The 21,649-nt window shown below is 44.8% G+C and overlaps 2 long non-coding RNA genes across 2 annotated transcripts; one reads left to right on the forward strand and one right to left on the reverse strand.

Annotated features, from left to right (window-relative positions):
* Positions 1–314: 314 nt before the first annotated feature.
* On the forward strand, positions 315–2,853 carry LOC131188148 (uncharacterized). Its single transcript, XR_009152725.1, has 3 exons — positions 315–586; positions 1,220–1,321; positions 2,569–2,853. It is a non-coding gene; the product is annotated as an uncharacterized LOC131188148 (long non-coding RNA).
* Positions 2,854–7,200: 4,347 nt separating this feature from the next.
* LOC131188149 (uncharacterized) lies at positions 7,201–21,649 on the reverse strand. Its single transcript, XR_009152726.1, has 3 exons — positions 20,475–21,649; positions 13,724–19,864; positions 7,201–11,253 (listed from the first exon to the last, which is right to left on the reverse strand). It is a non-coding gene; the product is annotated as an uncharacterized LOC131188149 (long non-coding RNA).

The raw sequence follows: 21,649 nt of genomic DNA on the forward strand, positions 1-21,649 counted from the left end.
GAGACTACCAATGGATAGGTTCTCATTATTCCCACTGATGTAAATTGGGATATGATCTCCAAATTAATATAAGACCTTAATTTGAAAAAAAGAAAATGTCACTTCTGATATGTTGCAATACCCATTCTGAATTATTTCTCATAATTTTTCAAATTTCAAATCTTTATTGTAGGTGCACAACATATGTGCAATGAAATTAGTTGAGCTCCCTCAGTGCACCCCCTCAACACAATACAACTCACAGTGAAGACAGAAAATCCCTAACCCAATTAATCATATTAACAACCCCCAGTCCTATTGCACCAGTCTGAACATGTTGCATGTTGCGCCAGCCCTGCAAGCCAGATACGAGACCTGCGGCTCTTTCTGTGTCCTCCAGAATCACTATCTGCTGAATAAATATCAGAACACACATACAAAATTCAAACTAGCTACTTTTATTTCCCAAAGTTGCTTTTTCAAAAGGCAACTGGACTTTCTTTGTTTTTCCTTGAAGACCTTTTACTTCTCATCCAAGCAGCTTCTTCAATTCTGAACTGACATGGATGGTTATGATTTGACCTTAAATGGGAGAAAACTGCATCTGGTAAGTTATAGGTGATGCTTTTTTAAAAGTAACAGGCAGTAACAGTAAATATATTATTTTTTTATTGCCCTGTAAACTTTGAGGGAATTTTCTAACACTAAATAAGCAAATAATTGCCTATTACTTTACAGGTTGCCTTACTATGGTATAAGTTCTCGATTAGAGTTGGCTGGCTTGCTTTACTTTCCAAACCACAATTTTGACTGTTCAAAAGATCAGCAGAAAATATTTTCCAGACACTTTTCTTTACATTAAAACGATTTGTTTTTAACAAATGTTAAGGAGCAAAGTCTAGGCCAGGAGGAGGCTTTCTGGCAGAGGCCAAAGTTGGCAATCTTTTCTTTTCCATTCGTTTTCTAGAGCTGCTTTTCTACTCTGCCAAAATTCTTGCAAATTATACAGCAGGTTCCTCCCCTTGTACAAACCAACAGAAATATCCCAAATCTATTCCAACTCACTGCTCAGTTTCCAAAATATGCGAGTAGGCTCCCACTTGCTAAGCCAGGCTGAACAGAGAAGAGTAGGCTATTAGTCTCCAGACATCTTATAAACTTGGCTGAGTGAGCAACCTTCTCCTCTTATCACAAATCCCCTTGAACATGTTGTTGTTGGGTTGTTCCTTTTTTTTCACAGATGAAGAAAATACACTGTGTACCTTTTGATCTGGATGGCATGTTTTCTTCTGCCAGCTACATTCCTGGCATCAGGTGAACTCCAACCAAACACATGACATAGGTTTGTTTGTTTTTTAATTGAATTGAATGCTTTATTCGGCCACGTGTGATTAGACACACAAGGAATTTGTCTTTAGTGCAGAAGCTCTCAGTGTACATGCAAAGCAACAGAATAATGATAACCATAATAATAATACTAGTAAGAGGGGGGAGTAAGAAAGATAATAAGAAGGATAAATAATAATACTACAACCATACTATGTAGGTAAATACATAGAGATATTAGACAGCACTGTGAGAATAAGGCGTTCAGCAGAGCGATGGCACAAAGGCAAAAACTGTCCCTGTGTCTACTTATTTTGGTCTGCAGTGCCCTGTAGCATCATACCGAGGGGAGGAGTTGAAACAGCTTATGTCCAGGGTGTGAGGGATCTGCAGATATATTCTCAGCCCTCCTCCTGACCTGGGCACCCAAATATAAAATCAAGCTGGGGACAGCTGTTTATTGGCCAAGCCTGAATTTAGTAAGGCAAATACCCTTAGTTCAGCCTCCAGTTGAAAGAATTTCCATAGAGCATGGAAGGATCCAGGGGTGAAATCCAGCAGGTTCTGACAGGTTCTGGAGAACCGGTAGCGGAAATTTTGAGCAGTTTGGAGAATTGGCAAATACCACCTCTGGCTGGCCCCAGAGTGGGGTGGGAATGGAGATTTTGCAATATCCTTCCCCCAGGAGTGGGAAGGGAATGGAGATTTTGCAGTATCCTTCCCCTGCCACGCCCACCAAGCCACTACCACACCCGCAGAACCTTAGTAAAAAAATTTGGATTTCACCACTTGAAGGATCTGATAGAAGAGAATATTTGTAGCTCAGGGTTTAACAGTGGGGCCCTTGGTGCTCCCTTTCATGACGTTACCTAGTTTAGCAATGAAATGTTGCTAAACGAAACGTTGCTAAGAAAATCATCAAGCTCAGTGAGCATCAAGGACCCCACAGTGAAGCATTTGCCTTCCCCTGAAGTTTGACAAATTTCAGTTAGGCTGAGACCTCAGGGCTCGGTAGCCCAGAGATATAAAGCAGCTTTGTAGGCGTTAACTACTAGCACTAGAATCATAACAACAGGCGGGTCTGCCAGATTTCAGTTGTGAAAACCGAAGCCAACGAAAGCAAGACAGAATTCACTCTGCAATGTTAAAATAATCATCAAGCAGAAAAGCAAATATTATGTCCATTAACTCTGGATAAAATATGCCCCGCCATGCCCCTCTCTCCCTCCCAGCATTGAGAAAAGAATTATTTTGCATCTCCAGGTTTGCCATTCCAGTCTTCTCATAGCATTGCCACATGGAGGCTTCAAATACTATGCACCGAAAGCAGAAAATGCAGGCTCTTCAAAGCATCCATGAAAGAGGAGCCCTTGTGTTTCAAGTCCAGGCCAAGTATTTATCCAGCTGGCACCGTTCAGCGCAGCGCATACATGCCAAAATTGTGCTTGCGGTCGCCATTGTGTATAAAAATACTGCCGCCTGCTCCTGTGCCTCTGTCTCCAATAGAACCCTCTGTAATTCTCTTTCCAAATAAAAGGGCAACCTATTTCTGGTGGTTTTCTGAAGCTTCCTGAGTTGTAGCGAGGCAAATTTCTGAAACGCTAAAATTGGCTTCTTTTTCCATCCCCATTCTCAAACCAGTACAACTCTCTAGCCTGCCCCATTCTGGGGCTTACTGAGCTGGTTACTATATTAGCCTGAAACTAAGCCACCCTGCCTGCAGAAAGGCCCTTGGGCCCTTGTTTCTTCCGAGGGCAAGAGGATTGGTGAACCCTGTTCTTCACCTACATCCAGCATAGGGGGAAAATTAGGGGTTGGTTGGTTGAAAAATATGGAGGTCTCCCAGTCTGTAGGATGCTTAAATCAATCGATTTGAATTGGCCTGTTCTCTGCCATGACTGTGAAATTGTAGGTATGTGCTTTGATGTATTTAGAAAATGCAGGATGGAAACCACTTCTTTCATCAAAACACAGCCAGTATTTGTCCATGACATGGATTGGTACCTAGCCAGCTTTTTCCAAGGCAGCTCTTTGAAAAAAAAATCAGCTAATCTGTATATAACTTTCCATTTTGCATTTTGCAAGGGGGCCTCCTTTCCTGCAGGAATTTTGCCAGAGGAATGTTTTTGACTCAACATCATGCCTTCTCTGAACAGCATTTTGTAGTGTTAAAAGGTGGGAGGGAAGCTCAAAAGCTCATCTTATCAAAGAATTTATTCAATTCAGTTTTAGAGAATCAGGTTAAAAACAAGAGTTATGATAGTGAGTCTCTTTCCTGTGGATTAACATGCTGTTTGTGAGAGAGTCAGAGATTTACAATCCCTGCTTTATAAAAAAGTCAGAAAATGACAGCATCAGCAATCCGATTACATTAGAGAGGCAGAGAGAAAGAAATTATGTAGCCTAACCTTGTTCAATGGGATTTCAAATCCCTTTTAATCCATGCTACCTTGCCATTGTCCAGGTAGCCCTTGATTTATGACCACAATTGAGCATAACATTTCTGTGGTTAAGTGAGTTTTGCCTCATTTTATGGCCTTTCTTGCCACAGTTGTTAAGTGAACCACTGCAGTTGTTAAGGTAGTAACACGTTTTTTTTTGTTTTTGTTTACATTTATATCCCGCCCTTCTCCGAAGACTCAGGGCGGCTTACAGTGTATAAGGCAATAGTCTCATTCTATTTGTATATTTTTACAAAGTCAACTTATTGCCCCCCCAACAATCTGGGTCCTCATTTTACCTACCTTATAAAGGATGGAAGGCTGAGTCAACCTTGGGCCGGGCTTGAACCTGCAGTAATTGCAGGCTTTGTGTTCTTAATAACAGGCTTTTACCAGCCTGCGCTATTCACCGGTTGTTAAGTGAATCTGGATTCCCTATTGATTTTGCATGTCAGAAGGTTGGCAAAGATGATGACAGGACCCCAGGGTGCTGCAATTGTCATAAATACGAGTCACTTGCCAGGCATCTGAATTTTGAACGTGTGACCATTGTAAGTGTGAAAATCGATCATGTCATTTTTTTCAGTGCCGTTGTAAATTGGAATGATCACTAAATGAACTGTTGTAAATCAAGGACTACCTATATTCTTGGCGGCACTCTATGGAAACAAAAGTTGGACTTTAAAGAAGTGGGATAGGAAGAATATTGATGTCTTTGGTATTGGAAAAAGCTCCTGAGAATACCATGGACAGACAAGAAAACGAATGGATGGGTCATCAAACAAAAGTCACTTGAGTTCTCACTTGAGCCACAGATGAAGAGGCTCAACTTATCATCCTTCAGATGCTATTACCATGTTTCCCCGAAAATAAGACCGGGTCTTATATTAATTTTTGCTCCAAAAGACTCATTAGGGCTTATTTTCTGGTCAGGTCTTATTTTGGGGGAAATATAATACTAAATGCATCCATCTGGCTGACAATCTTAACTGGGGATTATTTGGGGGGTAGGGCTTATATTACGAGCATTCTGAAAAAATCATGCTAGGACTTATTTTCCGGGTTGGGTCTTATTTTCGGGGAAACAGGGTGTGTGAAAACCTGGAAAAGGCTCTAATGCTGGGAAAGGTGGAAGAAAGGAAAGATAAGAGGTCTGGGGGCTAAATTGTCTGATAAACAGTTAAGGGAACTAAGTATGGCTAGTCTAACAAAAAGAAGGACTAGGGATAACTTGATAGCTATCTTTCGGTACTTGAGGGACTGTCACAAAGAAGTGGGGCTTATCTGAAGCACCTGAAGGCAGGACAAGAAATAATGGCTCATTAAAGAGAAGTCCGATCTGGAACTAAGGAGGAATTCCTGACAGTGAGAACAACTAATCAATGGAACTGCCTGCCTCCAGAAGTTGTGGAGGTTTTCAAGTAGAAATTGGATACCCATTTGTGGGAAACGTATAAGGTCTCATGCTCAAGCAGGGAGTTGGACTAGAAAGCCTCCAGGGTCCCTTCTGATGCTATAATTCTATGAAAGAGAAGAGGAGGATGACCAGTTGCAAGATGGACAGACTCAGATACAGTGGTGATGAGTGAAAGAACAAGCTAGGAGTAGACCATCATGGAGGAAATCTATTTATTTTATTGCTAGGAGTCAAGGGTGACTTGATAGCTCAAATCAATCAATCAATCTGCTATTTTTAGAGTTGCTGCCCCAACAACTCTAATGCCAGGTGGTGCAAGTGTGAGGTGGAGAAAGCTGATCCTAAACAACGAATTGGAAATTGCCACCATGCAAGATTTTAATCAGTCACAAACACAGGAGATGTTATTTTACAGTCCTCTTTTCCAGGGTTGGGCTGCTGGAGGTTTGCAGAGGTTCGGGAGAACATCTAGCTAAGATTCTTTGCAGTTCCGAGAACCCCCAAATCCAGGGGTGAAATCTATTTTTTTTTTTTTGCTACCGGTTTTATGGGCATGGCTTGGTGATCATGTGACCGGGTGGGTGTGGCCAACTTGTAAAATGTGGTGAAACTCACTTAACAATGCTCTTGCTTACCAACCAAAATCTGGGGCACAATTGTGGTCATAAGCTTTCTTTCTTTCTTTCTTTCTTTCTTTCTTTCTTTCTTTCTTTCTTTCTTTCTTTCTTTCTCTTTCTTTCTTTCTCTCTCTCTCTCTCTCTCTCTCTCTCTCTCTCTCTCTCACACACACACACACACACACACACACACACACCTGGTCTGAGCACATAGACAGAGTCCTTCCTGGGGAGTTTTCCTTCCTGGACGCTCCTGGAAGCAGCAACAGTGGCAGCGGCAATGGCAGCAGAGCTTGCCTGGGCTCCCCCACCATCCCGGAACTGCACTGTGCCGGAGAGTTTTCCTATGTGGATGCTCCTGGCAGCACCGATGGTGGCAGCGGTTGCGGAAGAGCTTGCCTGGGCTCCCCCGCCATCCTGGAACTGTGCTGCGCCGGGGAGTTTTGCCATGTGGACGATCCCTGCAGCAGCGACAGTGGCAGCAGAGCTTGCCTGGGCTCCCCTGCCATCCCAGAACTGCGCTGTGCCGGGGAGTTTTCCCATGTGGATGCTCCCGGCAGCAGCGACGGTGGCAGTGGCAGCGGCAGAGCTTACCTGGACTCCCCCGTCATCCCGGAATTGCACTGCACCAGGGAGTTTTCCTCTGTGGCCACGGTGCCAACGGCGGCAGCAGCAGCAGATCACATCCTGCCCTTCAAGGACACAAAGGTAGGTGGCCCGGCCCAGAAGCGGCGTGCTCCCCATCATGGGCTGGATGTGGGGGGGGAAGGCAAGCAGGCGGCAGTCAGCCAAATGCTCCGTGGAAGCTAAGCTCAAAAGCCAAGCGCGCCACACCCAAAAGACGAGCGAGCCTTGCCAGGTCCCCCCAAGGCTGAGCACAGTGGGTCTTCCTCCCTGCCCCACTGCCAGCATTGGCTTACCTTCTAGATCCTCTCCCAGCAGCCCTGCCATGCTTTCCTCAGTTTCCTGCCTTCCACGTGATCTTTCGCTTGCCTTGGCTGCGGGCCGCAGACTGGTTCGGGGGCATGGACAGCCAGAATGTCAAGGTTCCAGAAATACCTCTTCTGCGTAAAAAAAGACTCGGAGGCATCCGTTCCTTTTCTCAAAGTCCTTTACTAGCATGAGGAGACTGGCACACGATGAGTGCAATTCCCAAAACTGAAGTTCCGGATTCGTTTCCCCAGTTATACAAACCCCAGTAGTCCCACCCCCCTGACCCCTCTGATGATCACACGGTCCCACGTCCTTCCAGTTCATTCGAGTAACTTCTTGCCACTCCTCGTGCAGACGTGAACGCTATCCGACCTTGACCACCGGAAGAATGTTACCCTGCCCCTCAACCCCCCCCTTCTCCCCTTAAGATAAAAATGTGGCAGCGTCTCGAAAGTTCAATATGGTTCGGGGCATGGACAGCCAGAGATTGCTACCAGTTCTCCGAACCAGCCACAATCTCCGCTACCTACTCGCCTGATCCGGTCAGATCCGGTAGCATTTCACCTCTGCCCCAATCCCACTCCTTGCGGGCCCTGGCCCCCCTCACCACCCGTCCTAGGAATCCTCACATGGCCGGTTTTGGATGCAGGTAAGTTCAGGGTGTGTGCGGAGGCTCAGGGAGGGCAAAAAATGGGCCTACCGGAAGTTTGGGAAGACCGGAAACGGGCCTGTTTCTGACCTCCAGAGGGCCTCTGGAGCCTGGGGAGGCCGTTTTCGCCCTCCCGGAGGCTGGAGGAAAGCCTCCAGGGCCTGGGGAGGGCAAAAACACCCCACCACCACCACTGTGGTACAGGAGCCAACTAGGCCACACCCACCATGGCCATGCCTACCCAGCAACCGGGCAGAAAACCCCTTGCTAAAATTTTTGAAGCCCACCCCTGCTCTCTTCCCTCATTGGGACAAACCCTGTTATTGCTGTACAGATTTAAAAAGGAACCCATTTGTAGCATGTCAGAATCCTTTGCCAAGCCTTGCTTTTCTCTCTGCTGTACATTTCAAACAGCTTTATTCTCATGATTTAGTTACAGAGTTTTCCCCTCTGGTTTTATGATTCTAGAACATAAATACTCGTTGTCAGTAACCATTGGTCTAAAATAGATTATGTCTTACAAAATAGCAACTGTGTTTGCACGAAGCATTCTTGGCATTCTGTTCCCTGGTTTCCAGATTTAATTCCACCAACAGTGGATGTTTGCTTCTCACAACAGATCTTACAGATTTTGTTCATGTCAGATATAGCGCTCTATTGCAGTTGTTTGGTTTGGGCTTAATATTTATCCAATTATGATTTGTAAACCACAGTTAAGCAACTAAAAGCTTAGCACAATGGGTGAGACTAGTTTCAGTACACAAAAATAAACATTGGGATATTGCAAGGACTGGGATGGCGACCCCAAAGTAGAGACTGCTGGAGGTTCAACGGGGACTAGCAGTTCGAATTCTACCAAAGGGGTCATGTTAATAGCTTCTTCTGTACAGTGATTGTTAAGCATTAGGAAGCTGCTTTATTGCCCCAAACGTTCCATAAAGAGAGACTCCTGGTCAAATTCCCACTGAGTTCCAAAGCTAACTGGGTGTCTTTGGGCCGATCACTATTTCCTACCGTTATTTACCTCCCAAGCCTGTTAAAGGAAAGAAACATTCCAAAGGGGAAAGAGAATTACATATCATGTCTTGACCTCATGGAAGAAGGGAGGGATGAATAACTGAATGGAACGCTTGTCACTTGTTTGGGGCACTCTGAATATTATATATTTAAATGGAGTCAAAATACGGAAGCTGAGGGGATGAGAAACGCTGTCATTTCCTCAAAAGCCACCTTTCGAAAACGTGAAGGAGGGGGGGGAAAAAAGCAAGCCCCCTTCGCCGCCATCACAAAGGCAGCCTTCATAAACGCAAGGCCCAGGTTCGACAGCAAAGGGCCTATTGAAGCAGGAGCCTTGGCTTCTGGTGTTGCTGGAGAAGCCACGGCCTCCTCGGCACCCGGCGTGCTGGCTCCTTGCCCTCTGAGACTTTCAAAGGATTTCTGTCAGGTCTTGAGCCCTTGCCAAGGTTTTTTTTTTCCCCACAACCGTGCTGTGTTGTTGTAGTACTCCAGATTTTGTGCGCCAGGACCGCGTGTTAGCAGGAAGCAGAGCCAAGCGAGCTTCCTGAACGCCTGGGAGAGGAAACGCTGCCATCAGCAGGGGAGGCTGTGGTTAAAAATAACTTGGGTATATAAAGGTTGCAGAGGTTCCCCTCACATTCGTTGGTGCGGCTGCCTTTGACTTACATGCGCAGCGCGGGCTCCGGGCAGGAACCATCAAGAGGCAGGTGCCTCCAAGCAGGAGAAGCCAGTTGGCTGGGGATGCCCGAAGGAGCAAAAGGCCAGCCAGGATGCAGTTGCCTTATATCCCTACTACTTTAACACACCCCAGGCAGCATGGGACCCCGTTTTCCCTCTCCTAAATTATTCTGCCTTTACAAGGGCGTGAATTGTTCAAAATGGTTATTTTTCACAGCTCCACTCCCTCTGTAGCGTCACATTTTTCCTCCCTCAACGCCCACCCCCAGATGATCTTGTCATAAGTGGAGACACCCCATTTTGTAAGCCGCCCAGGAGTGTGGAGAGCGGCATATCTATTTAATAAATAATAAATAAAAATGAACTTTAAAGTTCTTTGCCAGGATCATGCTGTGTGGGCTGAATATAAGTAGTCCGTGAGGTATGACCACAATTGGAATTATTTATTTATTTTATTTATTTATAGTTTAATTTCTATACCGCCCTTCTCCCGAAGGACTCAGGGCGGTTTACAGCCTTATTAAAAACACAAATAATACATAATATAAATAACAAATTTAAAACGAATTTAAAACAAATATTAAATAGGCCTAATTAACTAAAAGGTCATAGACCTACGTTAAAAACCCTTAAAATTTAAAATTATAATTAAAATAATTAGAATAATTAGAATTAGACTTTCTATTGCTAAAAAATAATGGTTGTTAAGAGAACTGCACTGACTTTGTTCTTCAGTGAATTACCTGGTTATTAAGCGAATCCAATGAGTTTCATCTATCAAAAGCTGGCTGGGAAAGTTGCCACTGACAATCACATGATCCTGGGACGTTCAAACGGTTGTAAATACATCTTGGTTGCCAACTGTGTGAATTTTGATCATGTGATTCTGGGGAGGCTGCGACAGTCATAAGGGCAAGGACAGGTCGTAAGTCACTTGTTTTGGTGCATTTCATTTCATTTTATTCAAATATCTCTGCTCCAGAGAGAACTGGATATGAGATGCTCTGCGTGAAGCTGGGCGTAAGGGAACAGTTGGGATTGCTTATAGGGTCCTGCCCTCCCTGCTGCCTGACAGCATCTCTGCCTGAAGTACTGGATTCCATTGCTGGGTTGGTGCTTGGAGTCCCCAGCTGATTGGTGCTTGGGGATTTCGATTTGTTGGTGACCCTGAGTCCAGGGTGGCTCAGAAGTCCATGGATTTGTCCCAAGTCACTGATGGCCCAACACATACTGGGAACTACTTGTTGGTTGTGATTTTTGTCTCAAGGCTGTTGAGATATGATCTGGCAGTGGCTCATGTTGACATCAGTCCATTCCTGCAGACAGTTCATTCTGATTGGCTTTTGACTAACTGGTGTCATCCCTCCCTGCAAGGAGACAGGGCCCATTTGACCATTCCACCCAGGTGTTTGATGGACCCACTTGCATTGCAATAGAGCTTGGGATTCTTCCTGACCAGGGGTGAAATCCAGCAAGTTCTGACAGGTTCTAGAGAACCGGTAGCAGAAATTTTGAGCAGTTCGGAGAACCAGCAGTGGAAATTTTGAGTAGTTCAGAGAACCGGCCAATACCACTTCTGGCTGGCCCCAGACTGGGGTGGGAATGGAGATTTTGCAATAGCCTTCTCCCAGGAATGGGGACAGAATGGAGATTTTGCAGTATTCTTCCCCTGCCATGCCCACCAAGCCACGCCCACAGAACCGGCACTAAAAAAAAAAATGGATTTCACCACTGTTCCTGAGGGTCTGGTAGATGATTTGGCCAAGGCCGTACTGAGAAAACACCAATATTTCTCTGCTGTTATTGCATTCACTTATTCACCAGTAGCCAATACAAGGCAGTACCCCATTGGTTAAGGAGGATTCCTTGGAATATCTGCTAGGCTACTCTGAGGATTATTCAGGCTACCTGATGGATAAAGTCATCCACATCTGCTCTGATTTTGACTAGGTAGGCAAATTGGGGTGCCTGGTGCATTGTCTTAAGGTGAGACTGGGATGAATTTAAACTTAGGGAAGTGGAAGTGGTCAGAGTCCTCTCTGCTGTGAGATTGTCCACTTGTTTACTGAATCCGGATCCCTTGTAGGTTCTAAAAGCAGCCAAAAAGATGACCCATATGCTGTGATGTTGGAAGACCACAGTGAGGTAAGGAGACCTTTCAGACAGCCACCCACAGCTTGATTACTGGAATGCACCCTGGAAAAATTCAAAGGGATAATTATGACCTATCAAGCCCTACATGGTATTGGGTCTAGTTACTTAAGGGACCCCTTGTCTCCCATAGCATCTGCCCAACCAATCCAATCTGCTAGGCTTGGCATGTTCTGGGTTCCTTCAATTAAATAATGCCAACTGACAGAAGAGAATATTTGTAGCTCAGGAATAAACGGTGGGGTCCTTGATGTTCTCTGAACTTGGTTGTTTTCTTTCAGGTGTTTTATTACCAATCTAGGCAACATCACCAGTGCCCCATAATGGGGCTAGGTTACACCATCAATGCAGCATAATGCCATCTACTGGAACCCCAGAACTGTGTTTTCTCTGTAGAAATGCTTTTCCTCTAGAGCCGGGGTCTCCAACCTTAGTCACTTTAAGACTTGTGGACTTCAACTCCCAGAATTCCTCAGCCAGTTTTGCTGGCTGAAGAATTCTGGGAGTTGAAGTCTACAAGTCTTAAAGTGACCAAGGTTGGAGACCCCGGCTCTAGAATGTGGTTCCAATTGAGATCTGTAAATTAAAGGAGCCTTCAAAGGCCTGGTTCTTCTTTTCCCATTTGGCAAGCATGAATAAAGGCCTCTTTATTCATGCTTGCCAAATGGGAAAATAATACCTTATTTAAAGGTATTGTTTATCTTTCATTCCTATTCCATTTTTGTCACCCTTGATCTTTTATTCTTTTAGTTTTTTTTCTCGCTTTGATGTTTTAACTTGTGAACCGCTGAGAGGAGTAGGGAATCCAGCAACATACAAATTAAATAAATAAATGGATGGAAAACGTATTTCATTTTAGTTTTTAGTTTCCATTTTGTCTTGATTTCCCGTTTCTTGGGATGTGACCCCTCCCCCCCCATGGAAATGCCACGTACAGCATTCGACCTGAAAAATACCATGCAACCCCACAATTAAAACACAGGAGCGTTAATTTATTGCCAAGATGTAAGCCTAAAGTCTTCTGTGTGGGAATCTCTCATTCAAACTAGACTTGCTTTCCGGAATTAGTTTTTAATTGCTGCAATGAATGAAGAAATACGAGTCCGCCCTTGAGCATTTATGAAGTAGACTTCCAAGATAACCTGTCATCTCTTTCTGAAGGAGGTCAAGACAATAGGATTTACATTTGCATATGATGTAATTAATCCTCTGTCAGGCAGACCTGACTTCCAAAGCGAGAGAGCTCTTTTCGTGCGACCCATTGGCATCTTCCTTCTGCAAGCAAAGCTGCCTCTGATTCACACTTCCAGGAATTCAGCCCAGGAATGTGGCAGCCCCAGCAGGTGCTGCAATTCTAAGACAGCTCATTTCTGACTCAGCTTCGAGTGTGACACAGGCCCTGCATGACTAGAGATTATCTGGGGGAGGGCCAGGACTTCAACCCTTCCCTCTTTGGCAGCATTTGATCATCAGAGCAAGTAGAAGCCTTGAGTCTCCAGTCAATTCTTTCTCTGTCCATCCTTCTAGAACAGGGGTCTCCAACCTTGGCAACACTAACCCTGGTGGACTTCAACTCCCAGAATTTGGGGAGTTGAAGTCCTCCAGGCTTAAATTTGTCAAGGTTGGGGACCCCTGTTGTAGAATATATCTGGGCATTTTATGGTCTTCCCTCCCCCAGGCCACCTCCAGCCCTCTGGCTATCCCTGTCTGACCCACAGGGATCAAAATGGGACAACTCTCCACAGCCAATCCGTCACAGCCAATTCGCCATAGTCAACTCGCCACGGCCAACTCACCATGCTACAACCCGCTTGTGGGACAATTCAACAATTCAACTTAAATATTTAAAATTATTTTTAAAATTATTTTAATTTTTGTCATTCGCATTTTATTTTGTCCCTACTTTGGCATCCTTTCTTTAATTAATGTATTGGATTATTTCTTTTGATATGAGTATAACTCTTGTCCCACGCCGAGTTGTCCTGCAGCAAGTTGGCCATGGTGCATTGGCCAGGACGAGTATCATGGTGAGTTGGCTGCGGCAAGCTAGCTGCGGTGAATTGCCGTAGACCCCACATGGATTGCTTTTATTTTTAAGGAAATTGGTTTTTTTCCTCCCAATTTACATATGTCTGTGCGTGCATGCCTATTTGTCAGAGAATTCATGACTGGCAGAGACATGGTAACAAGGTCAGCCAATGAAAAGGCATAGCAACTAAGTCAGCCAATGAGGACTGTTTGGAAACTGAAACTGGAAGGAGCCTGGGTGTGGCTCTGTGGTCAGCTCTAAAACTGAAACTAGTCTGCTCTCTGAACTGAAACTGAAACTCATCTCTGCTGTTCTCTCCTCTACCTGTGTTTTTGGTCTGTAACACTCTACTACATTGGAAGAATCTGCTGTTAGTATTGTATGTGTTATTATGTATATAAAGAGAAGTTAATGAATCCTGCTGAATCAGTTATCTATGTGTGGTTTCTGGATTTGATTGCTGCAATAAACTCTGACCCTACTCACCTGCACATTTCTGCTGGTTCGGTCCTCCGCAACAGGCCCAGTTTTTCATGTGGTCCCTTCGGAAAATTAATTGCCCACATCTGGTCTAGAGTATTGAAGAAAGAGGCTGGATGGTCAACACAGCTGGGTTGCCCCAGAGCAAGAAGGAGTCATAATTGTTTCTGAAAGAATGAAAGACATCATCCTTCAACCTTCCCCAGACCCTATGAAGGCAGCCTTCCCCATCTTTTCTTGCTACAAATCACAAGTAGTGTTTTCCAATAAGTCAACTCAAGGGATGGATGTCTTCTGTTTGGTCTGCTGATCTTCATTTCATTACAGGTAAACCTTCCGCTCAAATTGGCTACTGTATATCCAGTTACAGGCCACTGCCTTCCATCCATGGCCAAGTTTTCCTGGATTTGGGAATTCCTTGGACTGACAGAAAAAAATTAATCAGTAGAATGGCTTACTTTCAGAAGTTGTGGGTGCTCCATCACTGGAGATTTTTAAGAAGAGATGGACAGCCATTTGTCTGGAATGGTATAGAGCAGGGGTTGGACTAGAAGACCTCCAAGGTCCCTTCCAACTTTTTGTTCTGTTATTCTGCTGAAATATTGTGTTTCTCCATCCTCCTTAAAGATCCATTGACTAACTACTGGAATCCCATTTTTGACCAGTTAAAAGTCGGGGTTTCTTTTCTTTTACAAGTTGACTAATGGAAAAGTGAAATGGTGAAATTGCCTTCTTTTTTTTAAACCAGATAATACTGAGAACAGTTCTGCCAATTTTCCTCTTTTGTCCCAAGTGATGGGAAGACAGGTGGAATTCATGGGCCAGTGTGTGTGTGTGTGATTCTTTCTCAGTCCAAACTATCTCACAGAACAATTTTAGTAGAGTCAAACTTAGAGGAGACTTTTCATATATCATTTTGAGCATCCAGAGCAGGCTTGCAGAACATATGATATATGGACCTTGTGTGATCTACCAAGCAACCTTTTATGGGCTACTGGAGCTTTTAAAAAAGTAATAAATTGACCTCCACTACTGCTGAGCTAGGGATGCTGTGGCTCAGTGGCTAAGATGCTGAGCTTGTCGATTGAAAGGTCCGCAATTCAGCAGTTCAAATCCCTAGTGCCTCGTAACGGGGTGAGCTCCCATTACTTGTCCCAGTTTCTGCCAACCTAGCAGTTCAAAAGCACGTAAAAAATGCAAGTAGAAAAATAGGGACCACCTTTGGTGGGAAGGGAATAGCATTCCATGCGCCTTTGGCATTGAGTCATGCCGGCCACATGACCATGGAGATGTCTTCAGACAGTGCTGGCTCTTCGGCTTTGAAACGGAGATGAGCACCGCCCCCTAGAGTCAGGAACTACTAGCACATATGTGCGAGGGGAACCTTTACCTTTACTGCTGAGCTCCACCAAGCCCTGTTGCTGCCGCCAGTTCCAGTATAGGTAGTTCTCGACTTACAATCACAATTGGGACCAGAATATCTATTGTTAGGCCAACCAGTTGCTAAGTGAGTCACACCCAATTTTTGGACTTTTCTGCCATGTTTGTTAAGCAAAACATTGCCCTTATTAAGTGAATCACATGGTTGTTAAGCGAATGACACAGTTATTAAGTGAATCCAGCTTCCCCCGTTGACTTTGCTTATCAGCTCTTTGGAAAGTCCTAAATTTACACGGGTAAATTCACACATACATGCCAATGCCCAAGCGCCCAGGGTTTTTTTGGTCATGTGATTGTGGAGCTACTGTGATGATTGTAAGTACAAGGACTGGTTATAATTCCTTTTTTTCAGTGCCACTGTAACTTTGAACGGTCATGATATAAATGGATGTAAGTCAAGGACTACTTGTAAAGTCACTGCTCTATTAGCTGCCTAACTAACAGCTGATTGGCAAGCCGGGTATTTCTTTGTGGCCCGTATTGGTTCTTTAATTCATTAACCTGGCCATTGATCCTCCACAAGTGGGGCAGGTCTAGTCTAGAGGGAATATGAAATATAATGCAATAAATAAATACGCTGCCAGAATGTGCTTCAAATGGCTAACCATGGTGTAGATTCAAGATAAAATGTAGGCCAGTGTTTCTCAATCTTTCCAGTGTATGGACTTCAACTCCCAAAATCCCCCAGCCAGCTAGATCTAGAATCCAGGTCCTAAGCATGGGAATTACAGCCAATTAGTTCAACTGCCTTATTGTGACCTCACCAGAATTGCTGGCTATGCTGGCTGGGGAATTCTGGGAGTTGAAGTCCACATATCTTAACATTGCTGAGATTGAGAAACACTGATTGTAGGCAATTCAAGGTGGGGGGGGAAAGCCACTTATGCCATTTGCTTATTTCATCTGTGCCCCTTGCAACAACAGCACAAGTTCACGTGTCAGTGGAATGCATTGCTCTTCTGTTGAAGAGAAAACTGAAAATCAGCAAGTTTTCATCACAGAGTAGAATGGAGCAAAACTCAATCAATCACAGGACACCAGTGACGTTACATATAAACACCCAGCAAGGGAACTATGATTCACCTGTATGATGTGCAATGTGGGGTTTCACTTTCATGGCATCCACATTTTATTTATTGCTCATTTTCTAATCCTGCATTAGGCGTGAAAGCCGGCTGGGTGACTTTGGACCAATCACCAGGCAATGGTGAGTTTTAGTCCTGCCTCAGATATGTAAGGTGATTGGATGACTTGGGGTCAATCACCAGGCGACAGTGAGTTGTAGTCCTGCTTAGATATAAAAACTGGTTGGGTGACTTGGGGTCAATCACCAGGCGAAAATGATTAGGGGACTGGAGGCTAGAACATATGAAGAACGGTTGCAGGAACTGGGTATGTCTAGTTTAATGAAAAGAAGGACTAGGGGAGACATGATAGCAGTGTTCCAATATCTCAGGGGCTGCCACAAAGAAGAGGGGGTCAAGCTATTCTCCAAAGCACCTGAGGGCAGGACAAGGAGCAATGGATGGAAACTAATCAAAGAAAGAAGCAACTTAGAACTAAGGAGAAATTTCCTGACAGAACAATTAATAAGTGGAACAACTTGCCTGCAGAAGTTGTAAATGCTCCAACACTGGAAATTTTTAAGAAAATGTTGGCTAACCATCTGACTGAGATGGTGTAGGGTTTCCTGCCTGGGCAGGAGGTTGGACTAGAAGGCCTCCAAGGTCCCTTCCAACTCTGTTGTTATTATTATTAATGAGTAATAGTCCTGCTTAGATATGAAAGCTGGTTGGGTGACTTGGGGTCAATCACCAAGTGAATGTGAGTTGTAGGTCCTGCCTTAGATATGAAAGCCAGTTTTGGGACTTTGGGCCAGTCACTTTCTCTTAGCCCACCCGACCCCACCGGTTCTTCTTGTGGGAAAAATAGGAGGTGGAAGGAGTATTGTGTGTGTTCGCCACATTGAATTGCTTATAAAAATAATAAAGGCGTGATATAAATAAAAATAAATAAAATATACAAAGACAACACAGCTCTGAAAATCAAATGCTGAAGACACAGAAGGGAGAAAAGGCAGAGTCTTTATTACTTGGCTTGCAAGCTTCTTAAAGCATCTGTCTGCTGACCACCATGGTGCTGTTTAAAACAGGATGGCTGAAACATTTATATAAAACATTAGAAAAAGCAAAGACCCATAAAAACTTTTATTAGGCCAACTCAAAATACAGACAGAGTGCAAACAACTGAATTCTCCAGAATCCTTCATTGGGAAAGATGGTAAACAAAGGCAAAAAAAAACAACAAGAAGGGAGAAGGAAAAAAGTGACTAATGCTAAAGCCATGGGATCTGCTCTTAATTACGATCTTGACGAATGTGGGAGTAGGCTTCAGACTTTTAAAGTAAGGTGCAGAGGGATTCTCAGGAATCTTCCAAGGGCTGCCAACATGAGGACACCAAAAACGGGTTGACATAGCTATATAGACATATAACAGCTATGTGACGGGGCTGTTGTGGCTTATGGGCCATCCAACGAAGCAAATACCAGAAGGAATTATCTCAGAATAATAGAGTTGGAAGGGACCTTGGAGGTCTTCTAGTCCAATCCCATGCTCAGGCAGGAAACCCAATGCCATTTCAGAGAAATGGTTGTCCAGTCTCTTCTTAAAAACTTCCAGTGTTGGAGCGTGTTGGAGCGTGTTGGAGCACTGGCACTAGCCCTGGTAATGTTACCTAGTTGGGTAATGAAATGTCTTGCAAGAAAACAAGCAAGCCCACAGAGCACCAAGGACCCCTCATGTCAACCCTGAGCTACAAAAATAGTCTCCTTTATTAGCAATGGCTATGCTTAATGATCGCCACAAAAAGGACCATTAAATTGAGTCAGTTACAGGATGACCTGCTTTACGACTGTCATGATTTATGACCATAATGAACTGGCTTTAATTATGATGGTAAGTCGAGAAACACCTGTATGCTTTCAATTTAGGTTGTTGGATTTCGCTTTGCTTTTTGACTTTCTTGTGTCGCCTTTGGAATGAAGAGCTGGTATATAACTTTCATAAATAATTGAGAAAAATGTGATTGTGAAGCTCCTTCCATGATCTTCCTGCTTCCCTCCAAACATATCATGCAGGAAGCTCTCTAATGTAGCTTTGGTGTTTCTTTGCTGGCCTTTTCAAGCTCTGGTTAGTGTAATGCAGGGATGAAATCGGTTTGGAAAAGGGAAGGCCATCACGGTGGAGGGCGATCAGGCAAAAGAGATAGGACTCTAATGGTGTAATTGAAACCTTTCATTTCCCTTTCCCTTTCCCTTTTCCTCTCCTCTCCTCTCCTCTCTCCTCCTTCTCCTTCTCCCCTTCACTCCCCTTTCTTTTTCCTTTCCCCTGCCTTTCCCCTTCCCCCTCTTTAGGGAGCCAATTTGGTGTAATGCAGTGTTTTTTTCAAACTTGGAGATGTCTGGACTTCAACTCCCAGGATTGAGGACACTGGTCTAATGGTTAAGGTTGTGAAGTAGGAGCTGGGGGTGTGGGGACGGGACGGGAACCTCTGCGTATAGTCAAGGCTATGGTTTTCCCAGTTGCAATGTATCTATTAGCTGACTAACTAACTAACTAACTAGCTGCCTGGTGCTGGAGAAGACTCCTGCGAGTCCCTTGGATTGCAAGGCGATCAAACCAGTCAGTTCTCGAGGAGATCAACCCTGACTGCTCTTTAGAAGGCCAGATCCTGAAGAGGAAACTCAAATACTTTGGCCACATAATGAGAAGGAAGGACTCACTGGAGAAGAGCCTAATGCTTGGAAAGATTGAGGGCAAAAGAAGAATGTGATGACAGAGAATGAGGTGGCTGGATGGAGTCACTGAAGCAGTGGACTCCAGAGGATGGTAGAAGACAGGAAGGCCTGGAGGAACATTGTCCATGGGGTCACAATGGGTTGGACGTGACTTCGCAATTAACAACAACAAGGCATAAAACTTATTTATTTCGTATGGCTGGACTAGCCTGATTTTTATTTTTATTGGATGGGTTTTTAAAACTGTGTTATTTTAAGGGGGAGTACATTTTTTAACATTTTGGGCATTTAAATTAGCTTTTTAAGGGATGTTTTTAATTATTGTGTGTATTTATATTTTATCTGCCTGTTCACCGCCCTGAGTCCTTCGGGAGAAGGGCGGTATACAAATTAAAATATTATTATTATTATTATTATTATGGAGTGCCATTGTGTGTCTTTGGGCCAGCCATTCTTAAGAAGGTGGCAAGGGCAAGTCACTTCTTGAAAATGTTGCCAACAAAACTGCAGGACTTGTCCAGATAGTTGCCAGGAGTCAAGGGTGACTGGAAGGCAAGTGTATTATCAAACTATTTCAGATGTATCCTTTTAGCAGTCCTGTGTTTACCGTTTTAAAAAGGCAGCATATGGAAATTAGGGACAATCCTAGAGATTGCAAAAAATGAAAGGATTTTTGCTGATGGTCTTGAAACATAAGGATGTCAAGTTGCCTGTCAGATGTAAAATGTGTCATTCATTCTTTGAGCAGAGACTTTTCTTTAGGCAGGAATCCAGATTGGAGTCATCTCTGCAGGAACATCTCTAGACAGCCCAGGTCAGTCAATCGCAACCCAACCCAAACTACCTTTACAGGATTCCTGTTGACGAAGACAATAAAGCGTGCCACTGAATGCCATGCCTGCTACCTGCTCTGTGCATCCAATAGAAAAGCAAGATATATATACATATATAGCAAACATGAAAATAACGTTGTTATTTTGAGTTCATGGTGAAGGGACTTTTTCTTTTTTTTGCACCGGAAAGGCTTTGCTTCTGACATTTAGTAGCTGCAGCTTTTGCAGAGGAGCTAAAAACCGTGTTTTTGCAATAGTGGCGAACATCTGTAGCTCGGGTATAAGATGAGGGTGAAGGTTCGTTCTCCGAACTTGTGGGTTGGTTTAACGAACGTTTCGTTACCAGGCTAAGCAATATCTTCAGCGGATCGCCTAAAACAGGGGTCTCCAACCTTGGCGACTTTAAGCCTGGCGGACTTCAACTCCCAGAATTCCCCAGCCAGCAAAGCTGGCTGGGGAATTCTGGGAGTTGAAGTCCGCCAGGCTTAAAGTCGCCAAGGTTGGAGACCCCTGCCCTAAAACTCCTCTGAAGATGTTACCTAGCCAACCCACAAGTTCGGAGAACGAACCTTTCCCCCCACCCACCCCAAATCGTGTTTGCTTGAGAAAGGAGAGGGATTTGTTTTTTTTCACCAGCAACCATCGCAAGAAATTACACAAGTGTGAAATTATAAAGGCATGACTCACCACGCTTTGTGTACTAGGTAACCGGGCGTCTCCGCCTGAAGGCAATCAGTGCTCGCCAGTGAACTCTCTTCTTCCACGCCAGCCTGACATCACCGTGGTGCAAGTTCACTCGCGCGGGCGGAGGAGTTGACCGTTGCCATGGAGACAATGTTTTCGTGGAGTCAGGAGCCGCGGGGATTTGCAACGTGGAGTTCGGGAAAAACAACGGAGGGCAACGTGGAGGGATCTCGCGGAAGCTTCGGAAAACCCCGCATCTGCGCTAGGCGCTGCACACACACACACACAGAAGCATTGTCCAGGGACGGAGCGGGCGGGGGGGGACCCCGTTCATTTAGGAAAGGGGAGGAAAGTGAGCCTCCCCCCACCCCATCCCTTCCCTGGAGGGCGGAGGAGAGAAGTAGTTGCAGAAGGAGCATCTTGGAAAGATGCTGGCTAGGTGACTCAGTGGCTAAGACGCTGAGCTTGTCGATGAGAAAGGTCGGCGGTTCCAATCCCTAGTATAGGTTTCCTGCGTGAGCAGGGGGTTGGACTAGATGACCTCCAAGGTCCCTTCCAACTCTGTTACTGTTACTGAAATGCGGACGTGAGAGAATGCAGACAGAGCCTTTGACACGGGGGGTGCTTAGAAGCAACCAAGAAGACCAATTCTGCTAGTGGCCAATACAGGCTCACTCCACTAATATAGAAAGAGATGGGTGTAGGGGAGGGTGGGGAGCGGGAAACACGTATCCAATGCTCTGTCCGAAATGGGAACGCGCAGGAGCCCCTCTGCGCGGTTGAACGAAGCCACCTGGACTGTGGGAGACGGAGAGCCAACAGAGCCTTGAAAATCGGTGGCAGCATTTTTCCCCCCCGCCTCGCCAAGAGGGGTTCGAGTAGATGCCCTTTCAGGTAACCTCGATGACCCCCGTGCGGCTATGGTTCAAATCGGAGAAGTCCCAGGGCTCGCTCTCCCCCCACCCCGATTATCCCTGGTTTGAAAATGTAACCAGGACAACCTGCTCCAGGACAAAACTAAAGCCTCGCCGTCTCCCCGTTTCCAAAAGTCCTCAAACTTGAACTGGGGGAGGGAGGGGAAGAGAGAAGATAACGGAATATCCCTATTTCAGCTCCCAGGAACAGATTTCGAATCTGGATTGAGACCTGCAGAGATTTGAGTTTTACAGAGAGGGTTT

Source organism: Ahaetulla prasina, chromosome 1, assembly GCF_028640845.1.
Source record: "Ahaetulla prasina isolate Xishuangbanna chromosome 1, ASM2864084v1, whole genome shotgun sequence".
Classification (NCBI taxonomy): Eukaryota; Metazoa; Chordata; class Lepidosauria; order Squamata; family Colubridae; genus Ahaetulla; species Ahaetulla prasina.